The sequence below is a fragment of the Sorex araneus genome, chromosome 5, assembly GCF_027595985.1.
Source record: "Sorex araneus isolate mSorAra2 chromosome 5, mSorAra2.pri, whole genome shotgun sequence".
NCBI lineage: Eukaryota > Metazoa > Chordata > Mammalia > Eulipotyphla > Soricidae > Sorex > Sorex araneus.
In genome coordinates, this window is record NC_073306.1 from 127894919 (window position 1) to 127913077 (window position 18159).

An 18159-nucleotide genomic window follows, 5' to 3' on the forward strand; every position below is an offset into this window, starting at 1 on the left:
ACAGAAACGAGTTCCACCTTGTAGGTTCACCTTCAGTTTTTGCACTTGGGAGTCTGAGTTCCACCCTTACCCCACAGGTAATCCTGGGTGTTGGGGTGCCCATGGTGACCCCAGCCCACAGACCAAAGCTAACTGCATTCTTGGACCTGAACATGGACCTTAAGGCCCACAGAGCTGAGCAAAGCATTGGTGGGGGTGGCTCCCCTTGTCGCTTCTTGGAAGCCCTCAGGCCTCCCATAGTCTAGAGGTGAGACCTGGAGAGCTTCCAGAGGGCAGATCCAAGAGGATTCAAGGGTCCCGGGATTGAAGGAGTGCAGAGAGCTCATCTTTCTCTCCCCATGTGTCTTCCTTTGCGTCTCTCCTGCCTCTTTCTCACAAAGCTTAAAGGAGAGAGCACTAATGGAGCAAGAAAATATTTTTCCTGTTCATCCATTCTACATGTGAAGTGGCAATAAACCCGTCCTCTTCCTCAGGAGGACACAGATGAATCCAGGTGCGAGCGTTGTTCTCATGATGACATGGGCAGGATTTGCTACTGAGGGCATCAGAGTGTGGGGCTGGCCTTAGTGGTCACTGGGAGATGAGATTTTGGTGGGCTCAGGACGGGTTTTCTTACTGCTGCAGAGGGCTGTGATGCTGTGGTTGCCACAAGTGGTGCTGGTGCTCCTTCGTGGTCCTGCTGTTCTTCGCCATGTCCAGACACACCAGCACATCATCCAGTGCAGACTTGGAGGTAAAATCACAGTACGAGCCGTGTATGGTCGCCAATCATGGGCTTGTTCTAGTCACGTCCACAAAGCTCCAGGTTCTGCTTTAAACTCGATTGAAATTAATAAGTGAAGCATTTAACAATTAACATGAAAAATAAAGTGAAAGCTGACTGAGTTCCCCTTGTCTGCTTAGCTTAATACACTATATCTCCTGCTCCTGCCTGTGCCCCTTGCCATGGTCTCAGTGACACTTGGGTTCCAGTCACCTTGGCCACCAGCGACAACCTACAATTGGTGCTTGGGCTTCGAAGTGGAGCTTGTTGGATGAGAAGATGCTGGTCACTGTCCTAACTCTTTGCAAGAAAAGACTATTGTATCCAACAATGTGTTTCTGGCCCTCTGAGACCACTGATAAGGCATGTTTCTCAGTCCCGGGTGCTCCTCCACTTGACACAGTTATCCTAAGCTCTAAGTGTCCATTGATTCAGGCTTGATCCAGGTAATCACCCTCCTCCTCACATGGGAAAGCTGAAGTCTCAAACAGGAACAGAAAAATGTCCTGACAATGGGCCAGAGAGCTAGAGCAGTGGGTAGGAGCTTGCCTGAAGCCACTCTTCCTGGTCGATGCCCAGCATTTCATAGGGTCTCCAGAGCACCGCCAAGAGCGACCCTGAACACAGAGCCAAGAATTGCCCCTAAGCACTGCTGGGGGTGGCCCAAAAGCCCATGCCTCAAAAACACAAAAGTATCAACCCCCAAATTTCACATAAGGAGCTGAGGCTGAGCTGGACTGGGAACACCTGTCCTGATATTATGGGGCTTCCTTTATATAGGATGTTGACTAAGGCAAGAGGACCGGAGCCTTCACAAACACTTTCCATACTATTTTTATTACCTGTACCTGAAATCTGGGGCACAGCAGGAATTCCAAGGACATGAAGTGATTCAAGCCAAATATGGTGTGCTTTATGGGAGGGAGCAGCCAGAGGAATCCAACTCTAAAGCAATAGTCCCCCAAACAGAACGTCAGTCCTTTCTCTGTGTGGGATGCCACTTCAGTGTCCTGGCAGTCCTCTTTGTCCCCTGCTCTCACCAATTTCCTTCCCGGCAGCTGGACTATTCAGAGTGTCCTGTGAGTGACAAGCGATATTAACAAGGTCATTGGTAGGCACAGTGCACGTGACCCTCTGCTGAGACTTAGAGTTCACAGCGCACTCAGGTGTCCTGAGTCGGGGACCAGATGGCATCTGCCAGGTCCCCTGTGCACCGAGGGCTGGAGCATCCCCTGTTCTTGCTAATCTCTATGACGTGAGTCACTTTCCGGGATCTTTCAGCCTCAGTGCTGACCGTCCATGTGTGTTTGTCTCCAAACGTCCACTCTGATAAGGACCATGGATTGGCACGTTCTCTGGTTTTCTGCCGGTGGTAACAGGGCCAGAATCTGACACTATTTGCAGTTCGAATTCCAGTTATTCTTCTGAAGAAAACTGCCTTCATCTTTCTCCTGGGAAGACACTTTGTGAGTCAGAAGCAGAGCTGGCAATCAGTGTTGTTTTCATTTCAAATCTTTTTGGAACTAGAAACCGAGTCATGGGATTCCAGGTCTTTTTCAGGAAGACACTGACAGAGTGGCTTGACCCAACTCTGGACAAACCCTCCTGGTTCTAGGCCAACACAATCCCCCATCTTCTCCTGGTGCTCTAATGGGGGTCCTGGACTTCCCTACCAATTTTTCCTCAACCTTTGGAAAATTTCTGCACAAGTTTTTTTTTTTCTTTTTGGATCACACCCGGTGATGCACAAGGGGTCACTCCTGGCTCTGCACTCAGGAATCACCCTGGTGTTGCTCAGGGGACCATATGGGATGCTGGGAATGGAACCCGGGTCGCCAGGTGCAAGGCAAACACCCTATCTGCTTTGTTATCACTCCAGCCCCTGCGCAAGTTTTTTTACTACAGTTTTTTTTTCTCTCATTGATTGACATTAAGCCATAGGTACTTTGCCACTGACATAATCTGGGAAGTAGGTTTTTTTTAAGCAATTTACTGTATTTTTTCATGAAAATTGTATAGCTTAAGTTTTTAATTTATCCTTCAAGCTACTGATGTCAGTTTTTTTTTTACTTTTTTATGTTTTAAGGTAATTTTGCATAGTGATAACATCAATAGAAATGTTCTTTGAACATATTTTCCAAATTATAGAAAATTGTTCATATCTTCTGCTTTTTCTAGATTATTTCAGAAAGAGTTTTTTTTCTCCCCCCATTAGAATATCAGATCCTAAGATTTATTCACCTTTCCTGTTTTCCACATCACTGCTTTCTGTTTTTAACTTTAACCCTACATTCCTTTTCACTTTTTTTCATTTTCTTTTCTTTTCTTCTTCTTCTTCTTCTTCTTTTTTTTTTTTTTTTGCTTTTTTGGGTCACACCCGGCAATGCACAGGGGTCATTCCTGGCTCATGCACTCAGGAATTACCCTGGTAGTGCTCAGGGGACCATATGGATGCTGGGATTCAAACCCGAGTCGGCTGCGTGCAAAGCAAACGCCCTACCCGCTGTGCTCCAGCCCCTCCTTTTCACTTTTGAAATGTATTTTTCTTCTTATTTCATGGAACTCTACTCTAATCAGTTTCATAATTGAATGCATTTCTCTTTGCAATTTTATATTCTTTATTTTCTGTTTTTTTTTTTCTTCACTTGGTTGGGCCACAACCGTTTGCGCTCATCAGGTAAGACACTTGCCTTTCACACGGCCATTCTGGCTTCAATTCCTGGCATCCCATAAAATCTCCGGAGCCTGCCAGGAATAATTCTTGAGTGCAGAGTCAGGTTAACCTGTGAGCACTGCCAGGTGTGACAAAAAGAGAAAAAAAGAAAATAGGAAAAGAAATGGCCTGCCAACCCCAAAACTTGCAGATGGAGAGGAAGGGTAAAAAGATACAAAAGGGAGAAAACCAAACTTGATGATTGAGATACAATAATGCTCTATAATAACCAATATACAGACGCACCCAAACACATGCAATTAGTAATCAGAAGATCAGGATTAGTATTTTGGTGGTTCAGATTGCCATTTTTAGCAAATAGAAATAATATTGGTCGATCAGTGAAATCTGATTTCAGTTAATCAGATTAATAGATTTTCCTTTACAAATCAAAGGGTGGGGGCGGGGGGATTCATTGAGACACAGTTAAAAATAAGTTAGTGAGATTCAGATTGAACAGAGTGTCCTGTGCTTCAGCCTTTTAGAACAGTCCTTGGGTGTCTCTGCGGGAGTGTTAGGTGCAGAGGCTCTGCCCTGCCATCATCAGGCTGGGTGGGGACAGGAGACACCAGAAGCTCCCCAGATTCTTCTGCCCAGCAGTGAGTTGGCCCAGAGGTGCCCACAAATGCTTGCAAAGGAAAAGAGGAAGGTTGGCAGTTGACTCCAGGTGTTGCCTAGATTTTATTATTTGTCTCATTCTTTAAAAAATTAAGTTTTGGTTTTGGGGTCACAGCCCACGATGATCAGGGTAACTTCTGGCTTTGCACTAAGAAATTAGTCCTAGTGATGTTGGGGGAAATAAGGAATGCCATGAATGCATCCTTGGCTGGCTGTGTTCAAGACCAATGCCCTCTCTGCTGTACTATCTCTCCAGATTTGGTCCCATTTTCAGTATTCTTGTTGTCTCATTATGTTGCAACTATTAATGTATTTTCTTATCCCTGCCATAGTGGCCAGATGAAAAAGCAAATACAAAGACCATTGTGAACTCTGACTGCTTTTCTCCTTTCTCCCCTACCTCCAAGTCTGGCGTTCCCCACCCCCTGCCCTGATCTCCCCACCCCTCACCACACACACCATGATAGGGTCAATGAACAATAAATTCAAAGTTATTTTTCTTCTATCTTTCCACATCCTGGCTCCCTTGACTTGGAGAAATGGAAACTAACTTATCTTTTTTCTTTTTTGACTTTTTTGGGTCATACCCTGCGACTCTCCATGGTTGCTTCTGGTTCTGCACTGAGGAATCATTCTTGGAGATTCTTGGGGAACCACATGGAATGCTGAGGATGGAACCTGGCGAAGCAAATTTCCTATACACTGTACTATAGCTCTGATCCTGTAAACTAGCTTTCTAACTTCGATTGTGACACAATTCTCTTTTCAAACCCAAGAACCCACTAGCTGGGAAATTTTCCCACTGGGTTGTGACTTCCCCTTCTTTGGGGTCCATCTAATCTTTGGTCTCGGACTCTTCAGTTCTGGGTGGATGGATGTGGGGGTTTTTCCAGTGAGTTTCAGTCATTGAACCCCAGCCTCCATCCTGGCTGGATGGAGTTTGCTTCCCACGCAAGGGCACCTGTTCCTCTGTCTCCAAGCCTGAGCACTGAGCCCCCAGGGAGCCTCCTGGGTGCAGGATCTGAGTCCTTTCTCAAGCTGCCTTCAGGAGTGTCTGTGCTTTGCTTTATTTTGTTTCAGCTTGTTTGGGCCACTCTGGCGGTGCTCAGGGCTGATTCCTGGTTCTGTGCTCAGGGATCCTCCTGCAGGTGCTGGGGACAATGTGACATGCGATGATCAAACCTGGGTGAGCAACCTCCAAGGCAATTGGTGACACTGAGCTGCCACAGGCCTGGAGCTTCCACTTGTGGCTTAGTGAGACTCCAGGAATAAACGCTGGATGGCAGAATCCACTTCACCAGGACAGGGAAAGCCAAAGTTGGCCTGGGTTGGTCAGGAGGGTGGAGGCATGTGGCTGAAATAGCAGCCAGTGTCCTTCCCCACATCTAACCCCAGACCTGGCCCAGAACTGTCAGCCCTGACATGGACCCACGGTCCCTTGTGACTCAGCATCTCACTCCTGCTGGCCCCTCCCTGCCCATCTCCCGGCCCCTTCCATCCCCCACATGGACAGGTGGCTGCTGTGGCCACTCTGCTCACATCCCCGCTCCTGCCTGAGCCGGCTCCCTGTGCACCCAGACCCTTGGTTTTGCAGGGTCCTGTCCCAGATGTCCCACTGAGATGGGAGTGAGGGGGCCGCTCACTCAGGTGCTCCCGCGTGACTGGATCGGGTGACCAGTGTTCTGGGAGGCCGGTGTGTTGCCAAGGAGCCATTTCCGGTAGTGATGGAGAGCAGGGCAGGTGCTGGGCCCACTCCTGACTCTGCAGTAGAGCCACTTGCTCTGTGCCCTTGTAGCAGGGGCCCATGAGGACGAGCCTGGCAGGAGCCCCCACAGGGGTCTTGGAAACAGCACATTCTCTGGACGAGGGGTCCCGGGTTCCAGCCTGTTTTTCACTCCAGCCCAGCCTATTTTTTCTCAGCCCCTGTTGGCTGCTGACCGTAGGGGACAGAGAGAGCGTTGGAGAGTCCTTCTGGTCCTGCTGTTCTGATCTGGTGTTCTGGTGTCCTGCTGTTCTGATCCTGGGCTGAGAGAAGCTCTCCGTGTGGTTGGTCTCATGCAGTGAGTTGAAACAGTGAGTGAAGATTCAGGGAGAGACCAGGGGCACTTTACCCCTGGCACAGCCCGGAAATAATGAGGATTCGGCTCAGTCTCCAGGGCACTGTCTACACGGGGCATTTCTGTGCATGGAGAGAGCACTGCCCACACATCTGGCCCAGTGAATCCCAAGGACCTGGGTGGGAAGCAGGTACCTGGGATTCCCCACTACCAGTCAGAAGGGCAGGTTCCGGGTCAGTGGCTGCACAGTGGCCCCAATTTCCTTGGATGCTGCTAATCCAGGTTTGATCACGCACATCACTTAGTCCCCAGAACCTGCAGGAGTGATCACCAAGCATAGAACCAGAATTTGCTCTAAGCATTGCAGGAACAACAAACAACAAACAAACAAACAAAAAAGCAAAGTGAAGCAAAGCACTGACACTCCTGGAGGAAGCTTGAGCAAAGCACTCAGATCCTGCAACCACGAGGCCCCCTGGGGACTCTGCGTTCAGACTTGGGGACAGAAGGAACAGGTGCCCTCATGTGGGAAGCAAGCCCCATCCAGCCAGGATGGAGGCTGGGGTGCAATGGCTGAAACTCACTGGGAAATCCCCACATCTTTGTACCCAGAACTGGAAGGTCTGTGGACAAGGAAGAGATGGACCCCAGAGGAAAGGAAAGCCCAGTGCAGTGGGACATTTTCTAACGTGCTACAGTGTTCTTGATTTTTACAAGAATTGTGCCAGAAACTGAAGTTATACAGTTGGTTTCAATAAAACCTATTTGTTGAATGTGAGAAAAAAATTTTTTAATTCATCATTCATTTACCCTCTCTGGTATATTTGGTGACAGGGGAGAAAGTAGAAAAGCAGCCAGGATTTAATAAGGGCCTTTGGGTTTCTTTTATTCCCCCTTCAGCTGTGGCAGGCTCTCAGCAAATAGCAGGGGTAAGAAAATGTGTTAACAATTGTACCTCAAACAATCAAATACCTCAGAATCAACTTAACTAAAGAGGTAAAGGACTTGTATAATGAAAACTACAAAACTCTACTTCAGGAAATAAAAGAGGACACAAGGAAATGGAAAGATATCCCCTGCTCATGGATTGGAAGAATTAATATTATCAAAATGGCAATACTCCCCAAAGCATTGTGCAAATTCAATGTGATCCCTATAAAGATACCCTTGACATTCTTCAAAGAAATGGAGCAAGCACTCCTGAAATTCATATGGAACAATAAGCACCCACGAATAGCTAAATCAATTCTTGGGAAAAAGAAAATGGGAGGAATCAACCTCCCCAACTTCAAACTCTACTACAAAGCGATAGTAATTAAAACAGCATGGTACTGGAACAAAAGCAGAGCTGCAGACCAATGGAACAGGGTTAAATATTCCGACACACCACCCAAAATATATGATCATCTAATCTTTGATAAGGGAGCAAGAAATGTGAAGCAGAGAAGGAAAGTTTAAAAAATTGTGCTGGAAAAACTGGACAGCTATATGCAAAAAAAAAAAAAGGACTCAGATCTCCACCTATCACCATGTACAAAAGTCAGGTCAAAATGGATTAAAGACCTCAACATCAGACCAGAATCCCTAAAGGACATTGAAGACAAGGGCGGCAAAACCCTCCACGACATTGTAGACAATGGTATCTTCAAAGCTGACACGCCACTGGCTAAGCAAGTGAAAACAGAGATAAATAAATGGGACTACCTTAAACTAAGAAGCTTATGCACCTCAAAAGATACAGTGACCAAAGTACAATGACAGCCTACAGATGAGAAAGGATATTTACCCAATACTCATCTGATAAGGGGTTGATATCAAGGATATACAAGGCACTGGTTGAATTCCACAAGAAGAAAACTGTCGACCTGATCAAAAAATGGCGTGAGGAAATGAACAGGAACTTCCCCAAAGAAGAAATCCGAATGGCTGAGAGGCATATGAGAAAATGCTCGGCATCACTAATCATCAGGGAGATGCAGATCAAAACAACAATGAGATACTATCTCACACCACAGAGACTGGCCCACATCCCAAAAAACAAAAGCAATCGCTGTTGTCGTGGATGTGGGGAGAAAGGGATTCTTCTTCACTGCTGGTGGGAATGCCGACTTGTTCAACACTTTTGGAAAACAATATGGACGATTCTCAAAAAATTAGAAATTGAGATCCTATTTGGCCCAGCAATACCACTCCTGGGAATATATCCCATAGAGGCAAAAAGGTATAGTAGAAATCACATTTGCATTTCTATGTTCATTGCAGCACTGTTTACAATAACCACAATCTGGAAAAAACCAGAGTGCCCAAAAACAGATGACTGGTTAAAGAAACTTTGGTACATCTACACAATGGAATACTATGCAGCTGTTAGAAAAGATGAAGTCATGAAATTTGCATATAAGTGGATAAACATGGAAAGTATCATGTTGAGTGAAATGAGTCAGAAAGAGACAGACATAGAAAGATGTAGGAAGCCATATTTCAATCCTGGCTCTTATCTTCAAGTAAGACAGAGCCTGGCACTTCTCAAACAGGGGCCTAATTAAAACTTCTCTAACAAGGTCGCCGTTACTGACCTTACTGACCTTACCATTCCACTAGCCGATACCCGTGCCTGACATGATAGATGAACATGTCACAATCTGTGATTGACTACTGTTTGTACGGGGTCCGGGCACGCATACCACTACCTGCCTCCCAGCGGGCAAGTATAAAATGCTGTAGCTGCCAGTGAATAAAGGTCTCTCTCTCCTTTTCTCCTCCTCCTCTGTCTCTGCGTCTGTTCATTCGGCTGCGTCCCCTCCTCAGCCCCACAAAGGGTCCTACCTGCTGGACAGGGCGGGGCCCTCACACCTGGCGCCCAGCGTGGGGCAATAGGGGACCACCGAATGCCCGGTCAAGTTCACGTCGGCCGACGGACTCACGAAGAAGTGAGTATCTCTGAGGGTCGCCTCTCTCTTGGCGCACACCCTGGTTTGGGACCGGGCTTGAATACAGTCTCGTCACACCCTGGCATGAGACCAGACTTGACAGTATAGTGTCAAGGACGAGACGGTCACTGGCAGAAAGTCTTGAATTCCCTTGTCTTATGTGTGTGTGTGTGTGTATGTGTGAGTGATTGTGCAGTCTTGGACGTCCTCGTCCTTGTACTGAGTCTGTGGCTCCACGACTTGGCATCCTTAAGATCCCTTTAAGGTTACGGAGTCCGAGTGGGCCGTCTGCGATTCCACGAGGAACATATGGTCTAGGGTGGTGCTGGTTTAGACACCGGTCGCAAGTCACCTCTCAGGCTGATCCACTATGGCTAAGTTCCTCACCGGCCAGACATGCATCTGAGTGGTTTGTTATGAGTGTCCCCGTCCCCCCCACCCTTCTTGTGCCTTTTGTGCTTTCATTTCTGCCGAGTTAGAGAAACAGCCTGCCAGTGACCATTTCTTTCTGTCCTTCAATTTCCGTCGAGTTCGCTCAGAAACAGCCTACCAGTGAAGATAGCCACTGGTGGAAGGCTTGAATCTCTTTGTCCTATGCTTTCATTTCTGTCTAGTTGGCAGAAACAGCCTCCCAGTGAAGACAGTCACTGGTGGAAGGTTGAATCTCTTTGTCCTATGTTCTCATTTCTGTCTAGTTGGCAGAAACAGCCTCCCAGTGACGACAGTCACTGGTGGAAGCTTGAATCCCTTTCTCCTGTGTTCTCATTTCTGTCTAGTTGGCAGAAACAGCCTCCCAGTGAAGACAGTAACTGGTGGAAGCTTGAATCCCTTTCTCCTGTGTACTCATTTCTGTCTAGTTGGCAGAAACAGCCTCCCAGTGAAGACAGTCACTGGTGGAAGGTTGAATCCCTTTCTCCTGTGTTCTCATTTCTGTCGAGTTGGCAGAAACAGCCTCCCAGTGCCCCTTTCTTTTTTCTCTTCTTGTTTTATGGCCTGCTTATCTTCTGTTTCCTTCGTCTGTGTTCACCCCTGGGAAATCCCCGTTATTTGCATCGTTTTTCTCACTATCCTTATTTTTATTACTATTTGCATTTTCGAAAGGTGCTTTTCCCGCTGATAAAGATAAATTCCACTCCCTTACTTCCTAAAATTATGGGACAAACACTCTCTAAAAAGGAGCCCTTTGTCAAAGCCCTGAAAAACTTCCTTAAAGACCGTGGAGTAAAAGTAAAGAAAAAAGACCTAGTGCAATTTTTTCTCTTTATAGAAGATATTTGCCCCTGGTTCCCTCAGGAGGGGATTATTAGTGAAAAGAATTGGGCCAGAGTAGGTGATTGTATGGAAAATTATTATGAACAGTATGGTCCTGAAAAAATCCCTACTTCTGCCTTTTCTTATTGGAACTTAATAAATGAGACTCTTAAGAGGCAACAAAGACAGCCAGAGACTCAGCACCTTGTTTCCGAATGTGAGATTTTTTTGATGAAAAGGTATAAGAGTTCTAAGGCTCCCTCAGTCTGTAGGAATGAGGCCCCCCCCATGCAGGAGGCTGACTCCTCAAATTCCGCCACTATAGACTCTGACCATCCTGCTCCCCTATCAGAGCCCTCCCAAGCAAAGGCGCCTCCGAGACTTTATCCTGTGATTTCTGGCATCTCTGATCCCCCCCCTCCAGAATCCGAATTCCTGCCCCCGGAGGACGGGGCTATCCTGGAAAATGAGGTGGCGAGGTATCAGCCCTCAGCCCCTTGGCCCCCATCAGGAAAACAGCCACCCCCTTATCTGTCCCACACCACTGCCTTTTTTAATTCCTCCTATGACACCAGTGAGACAGTCCGCCAGCTTGCCCGGGACACTGCCGCTTTACGCGCAGTTCTCCAACAGAAGCAGGAATATGTCCAACTTTTGACTCAAATAAGGCAGCTGGATAAGGAACTTGTGAGTGCCCTGCAGCCTTCTACCCTCTCTCGAGGACCTAGCCTCTCTCAAGGGCCTAGTAAGAAAAGCTCAGTCTCTCCTTCACCCCGCCACACTCTAGTTTTAAAACCCGTGGCTGCCTTCCCAATTACCAGGTCCCATTCTCGGGCCCTCAATTACCCCACCTCCGCCACGGCTCCACCCGATGATGATTCCTCAGATAGAGAAGCTGAGGAGGCCTATCAGCCTGAGGAAGGGGCACATCCTGAAGAGGTAAATCCCCCTCAGGACGTAACTCCTCAAGCACCAATCCGCCAAAGCTACAATAGATTAAAATTCGGGGACCTGAAAGATTTAAAGGCTGCTGTCTCTTCTTGCGGCCCCACTGCTCCTTTTACGCTTGGCCTCTTGGACTCCCTTAGTGAGGGATGGCTCACGCCAAACGACTGGTTCTCAGTCGCTAAGGCTGTCCTGAGTAGAGGAGACTATCTCTTGTGGAAAACAGATTATTCTGATCAATGCCAAGACATGGCACGCAGCAATGTCGCGGCAGGAGGCTCTTCCTCATCCTGGGTCTTTGCTAAACTTCAGGGCCAAGCACCATTCGATTCTAATGAGGTGCAGGCTCAATTTCCCCCAGGGCTACTTGCCCAGATACAAACGGCTGCCCTCCGGGCCTGGAGGAGGCTTCCCTCTAAAGGGTCAGTCATAACATCCCTAGCTAAGGTTCGTCAGGGAGCTAATGAGCCCTATAGTGATTTCATGGGGCGCCTCACGGAGGCAGCTGAAAAACTTATGGGAAGCGAAGAGACAGATAATGAGCTGATCCGCCACCGAAAGACTGCACTCATATGTGGAATATAATGTAGCAGAGAGGTACGATCTAGCAATGATGCAACTTCTGGCAGAAATTTCTTTGGATTTAGTTACTAAAATACTAAAATACAGAAATCCAAAACCTCGTGGCTGATATTATAGCCACACGACCTCATATCTCTTCATTCTCAGCAATGGAAAACAAATTATCAAATGCTTCCTTTCCTGCAGGTCTGACTTTGGGGGGGGGGAACCCCAAACAATAATAGTGATTTTTTTGTTGAAATATTGAATGTAATCAAAGTAAAGAGAAAGTAAAGTGAAATTTATCAGCTACACAGGTGGGGTGGGGGGCTGGGGAGGTGGGAGGGTTGCGGGGGAGGTTTACTGTGGTTCTTGGTGGTGGAATATGGGCACTGGTGAAGGGATGGGTGTTTGAGCATTGTATAACTGAGACTTAAGCCTGAAAGCTTTGTAACTTTCCACATGGTGATTCAATTAAAAAATAATAAAAAAAGAAAATGTGTTAACAGTTACAAGATATTGAAATAATAATAACACTAGTTAAATGACCGAATGTGGAAGAATGGTACAGCAGGTTGGACATTTGCCTTGCACACAGCTGACCTGGCTTTGGTTTAGAGCACCCCTTCTAGTATCCCTAGCTCCCCAGGAGTGATCCCTGAGTACAGATCTAGGAGTAAGCCCTGGGCACTGCCAGGTGTGACCTCAAAAACCAAAAAATAAACAAAATAAAAATTGGATCAAATGTAACATTCTAATAAATTCTGGGGGTCATTGTAACCCTCGGTTACAGGCAGCTCTGGGCACTTCTCATCCGACTCACTGCCAGGCAGAAGCATCTGGAGGCCTCCTGGTGCCTCTGACGATGGCAGAGCAGAGTGTCTGCACCTAACGCCCCCACAGAGACCTCCAAAGACTGTCCTAAAATGCAGCTGAGGTATAGGACACTCGCTTAAACCCAAATTTCATATGTCTCTTTTTAAGTGAGGCTCAATATTCATTTGTAAAGCAGAATCTGTTAATCTGATGAACAGGAATTAGATTTCACTGGTTAGCCTATATTTCTCTTTGTGAAAAAGGCAACTTGAACCCCAAAACCATTTGTTCTGATTCCCACAATTTCATGTGCTCGGTGAGTCTGAGTATTGGTTATTGGACAGAGAGTTGTATGATAGAGCATTATTGTATCTTGATCATCAAGTTTGCTTTTCTCCCCATTGTACTATTTACCTTCCTTTCCGTCTGTGTGTTTGGGGCTAGTGGGCACAGGTCATTTCTCACTTTCTCCACATTTTGAAGAGCAGACACTGAATCTGCTCCAGACTCTTCTTTACGTATTGGGATCTTGGAGAGGAGGCAGAGAGGTTTCACTGGCTATGCTGAAATAAGAAAGGTGTTTTCAAAATAAAAAAATATATAGGTCTATATGCTAGCCACTCAGGTTGTTATTCCTTCTGTAGGAAGACTCACTATCTGCAGAATCGTGGGAAGACAGTAATTTGGGAACATTAAAATACCTAGTATTTGTTGGAGAGGGAAAGGTCCCCATTCTCTCCAAATTCTACTGGCTGGTGAAATAATCAGTGTCACGGATTGACAGCAGTGGGAGGAGATCACCTGAATCTTGTGCAACCCCTGCCCAGGAGTATGAGCTCTATAGAGAACCCAATGATTTTATGTTTTCTACTTTTTAGACCAGTCGATCGTATTCGTATTCCTCGTCGATGTTGTCAAGGACGGCATCTTCCCACGTTGCTGCAATAGTGCCAAAGAGCTCCCAGTTGGTGGTCAGTCTGGGAGTTGCCTTCTTAGACTTAAATTTTGCAGACTTTTCTCCCCGCTCTGTGAAGTAGAATTTTGCACGAAGGAGACAGTGGTTCGATCCCGTTTGAAATTTTGGGACAACAGTGACATTGGTCAGGCAAAATCATGTGGTCAATTTCATTGTGGAACTGTCCACTGAGAGACTCCCATGTCCAGCGTTTAGATTCGGCCTTCTGGAACTGTGAGTTACCATGGATGGTGTTGGTCGACATGATGAATTCAGACAGTCTCTCACCCTGATTGTTCCATTCTAGGCCATGTGTCCCAATGTGGAGTTCTTCGGGTGACCTTCTCAGACCTATCTTGGCATTAAAAATCACCAACAATGATCTTGTAGAAGGTGTGGTCTTCTTTTTTTTTTTTAAGTTTTTATTCTATTGAATCACCATGAAAAAAATTACAAAGCTTTCAGGTTTAAGTCTCAGTCATATACTGATTAAACCCCCATCCCTTCACCAGTGCACATGTTCCACCACCAAGAACCCCAATATACCCCCTCCCCCCACCCCCCACCTAAGTAGCTGATGATCTTCACTTTATTCTCTCTATACTTTGAATACATTTAATATTTCAATAGAGAACTCACTATTATTGTTTGGAATTTCCCCCCAACAATCAGGCCTGCTGAAAAGGCATCATTTAATAATTTCTTTTCATCGCTGAGAGTGAAGACTCTGAGTTCGCGTGGCCGCAAAAGTGGCCGCGCAGTTTTGGGTTTCTGATATTTTAGCTCAGTTCATAGTCTAGATGCATTTCTGCAAGAAGCTGCTCTGGGTGCAAAAATGGGTTAGAAGACCTCTCAATCATAGTCTTTAGGAGCAGAGGGTCCATTTCTCGAGCCACAGCTCCGGATCTTATCTGGGTGGAAGGCGTGCCAGTAACGTCCCCCCTCCCAGGACCACCTACAGGCTATGTCACTAAAAAGTCCTACCTCTGGGTTGGGGGTCTTAGAGGGTGGCTCTAGCCATGTGGATGCTGCTGCTGCTGCCATTTTCCGTTCAGAAAAACAGGGCAGAGAGGAAAGTCCCTCCCCGGGTGGCACGAGGTTGTAGCTCGTTCACACTCTAGATGCATTTCTGCAAGAAGTGGCTCTGGGTACCAAAATGGGTTAGAAGACCTCTCTATCATAGTCTTTAGGAGCAAAGGGTCCCGGTGTGGTCTTCTTTATAGAACGTCTCCAGTTCCATGTAGAACCTCTCAATTTCTTCTTCATTATAGTTGAAAGTTGGTGCGTAGACGACGAAGATAGAAACTGCAGCCAGTGAGCCACATCTATTCAAGAGTAATCGTCCAATTCGGGTTGTTAGGCATTTGAATGAATCGATGCTCATGGCCAAGTTCGTGTTGACAAGGACACCAACGCTACCAAAGCCTCTGTTGTCACATGTTCCGAGGAACAGTTCTTCTCCAGTGTCAAAAATGGTGTGATGTGATTGATGTCTCCTCCTTTCGGTCAGACCAATGATGTCGTACTTGATCTTCTGCGCTTGCACCATCAGATCCTCGATGGATGCTTCTGATGCCAGCGTATGTGCATTAAAAGTACAGACAATCATTTTAGTCTTTCTTCGTTTTGGCAGTCTAATTTGTCCCCGAGATTTTTTCAGCCTCTCCTTGCTCATCTTTCTTAACGCTGCCGTATTGGGGGCTCTTTCGGTGACAGGTGAATGAGGCCAATTGTTGTTACTGGTTCAGCACTTCCATGACTGTGCGAAGAATGCCGAGAGTGAGAAAGCCACAACAGACGCCTGTCTTCGGAAACTCTCAAGCTCATTCGCCAATGTGGTTTGGCGCGAGCCTCAGGCAACCACAAGCTAACGTCCGAGCTCACAAAACTGTGCAGAGATGCAATAAAGGAAGACCTCAAAGAGAGAAGAGGAGCAGTGTTGGCCAGTGCAGCAGAAGCCAGGAAAAGTATTAGCAATGCTCGCCTGTCCTTGGCCAATTACAAGACTAAGATGACTGCCCTCCGACGTCCTGATGGATCTATCACATCTTCCAGAAAGGCAATGGAGAGGATTATTCATGACTTCTACTTGGATCTCTTTGACAGCCATGTCCACCTGCCCATGTACCAAATTCCACAGGATGGATATGTCGTTCCCAACGTTCTCCCTTCTGAAATCTGACACACCATTTTGTTGGTAAAGACGCGTACAGTATCTGGTCTGGACAAGGTCAGACCCGAACACCTGAAGAATCTGCGGCCAATACTCATCAATACACTGGCTCGACTCTTCACACGCTACCTGTCTGAATGCAAGGTTCCGTCTCAGTGGAAAACCAGTAGGACCGTTCTGTTGTACAAGAAGGGAGATATCTACAACATCGGCAACTATCGCCCAATCTGCCTGCTGTCTGTCGTCTACAAGTTGTTCACTCGTGTCATCCTGAATAGAATAGGCAGAACACTAGACGAAGGACAACCATGCGAGCAAGCCAGTTTCCGAAGGGGATTCAGCATGATAGACCATATCCACACAGTGACCAAACTCATTGAAGTTTCGCGAGAATTCAAGATACCGCTCTGTCTAATGTTCATCCATTTAAAGAAGGCCTTTGATTCTGTTGAGACTGAGGTGGTCATCGAAGCCCTGGCCAAACAGGCGTTCAAACTCAGTATATCAAAATCCTCCGAAAGCTGTATTGTGGATTCACCACCAGGATCTCACCATTCTACAAGGAAGTGATCATTGATGTAAAGAGAGGGGTGCGGCAGGGTGATATCATTTCACCAAACTCTTCAGTGCCACCTTGAAAATATCATGCGATGACTGGAATGGGAAGGAATGGAGTGAAGAGAGACGGTCGGCAATTACACGACCTCTGCTTCGCTGATGACATCGTTCTCATAACACCAAACATTAGCCAAGTGGCACAAATGCTGGCTGACTTCGACCACGGGTGTGGAAAGGTCAGATTGCAGCTGAATCTCAACAAGACGATGTTCATGAAAAACGAACTGGTCCCTGAAGCTCCATTTGCTCTCAATGGAACGAATATCTCCGAATGCAGCAGCTGTGTGTACCTGGGTCGAGAAATCAACATGAGGAATGACTTGGTGCCAGAACTGCTCAGGAGGAAGAGAGCAGCGTGGAATGCCTTCAAGAGCGTCGAAGAAGTGGTTAAGAGAATGAAGAACCTCCGACTCCGGGCACATCTTCCTGCACTAACATATGCCTCAGAGACCTGGGCCCTACGTAAACAGGATGAGAATGCTATTAGGAAATCCCAAAGAGGTATCAAAAGAGCTATGCTAGGAGTATCACGTCTCACACAAGTGAGAGAAGGAATCTGGAATTCTGACCTCCGTCGACGGTAAGAATCAGGGATGCTGTCTCTTTTGCCAAGGCATCAAAAATCAGATGGGCCAGTCATGTAATGAGATTCAGAGACAACTGCTGGACTAGAGCTGTTACCGACTGGATTCCATGGGATGTCAGAAGACCTCATGGCCGCCCACTAACTAGATGGTCAGATTTCTTCATCAAATCCCTGAATGAACGATTTGAGGCTCTTCGTGTGCCTGGAGCAAGCAGATATCATTGGGCTGCACTAGCATGCGACAGGGACAAATGGAGACGTTACTGGCGCCTGCTCGAGCAAATTGAGATCAACGGGATGACAAGTGGCAAGTGACTTTTTAGACAAAAAATGTTGGAGAATTGGAAAGTTTCTAGATTAATGAAAAAGTGACCAATTTTGTGGACATTGCGATTTTGACCCTACATTTTCATTTTAGGGCAGGATATAGCTGCCTAATGCCCTGTGTTATGGTGAAAGTTCTTTTCACTCAGAATTCATCTGCCTGTGATGATAAAAAAATGTTACAGGGAGCTACTTACTGATTATATTACAGGCTGCTATTGAAGTAACTTGATTTCAAAATCATCAGAGTGCCCATTAGTGGAGTATAAAGTAACATCACATGAGGCTGACACACAAGGACAGTAGATACAAGGGCCAGGGGGATTGCCCCATAGCTGGAAGACTGCTTCATAAGCAGAGGGGAAAAGGCAGATGGACTAGAGAAGAGATCACTAAGAAAATGATAGCTAGAGGAACCAGTTGGGATGGGAGATGCATGCCAAAAGTAGATAATGGACCAAACATGATGACCTCTCAGTGTCTGTGTTGCAAGCTATAATGCCCAAAAGTAGAGAGAGAGTATGGGGAATATTGTCTTCCATAGAGGCAGGGGGAGGGTGGGAGAGGGGGGCATACCCTGGATATTGGTGGTGGGGAATGTGCACTGGTGGAGGGATGGGTGTTTGATCATTGTGAGATTGCAACCCAAACATGAAAGCTTTTAACTATCTCACAGTGATTCAATAAAATTTAAAAAATTAAAAAAAATCAGAGTGCCAAGGTGGCCCATTTTTGGAAGCCTGCTCTGAACTTCAGGGCAGTATTATTTAAAAGTTTAAGATATGTGCCAGGAGACAGTACAGTGGATAAGGTGCTTGTTTTGCACTTGGCTGAGCCAGGTTCAGTCCC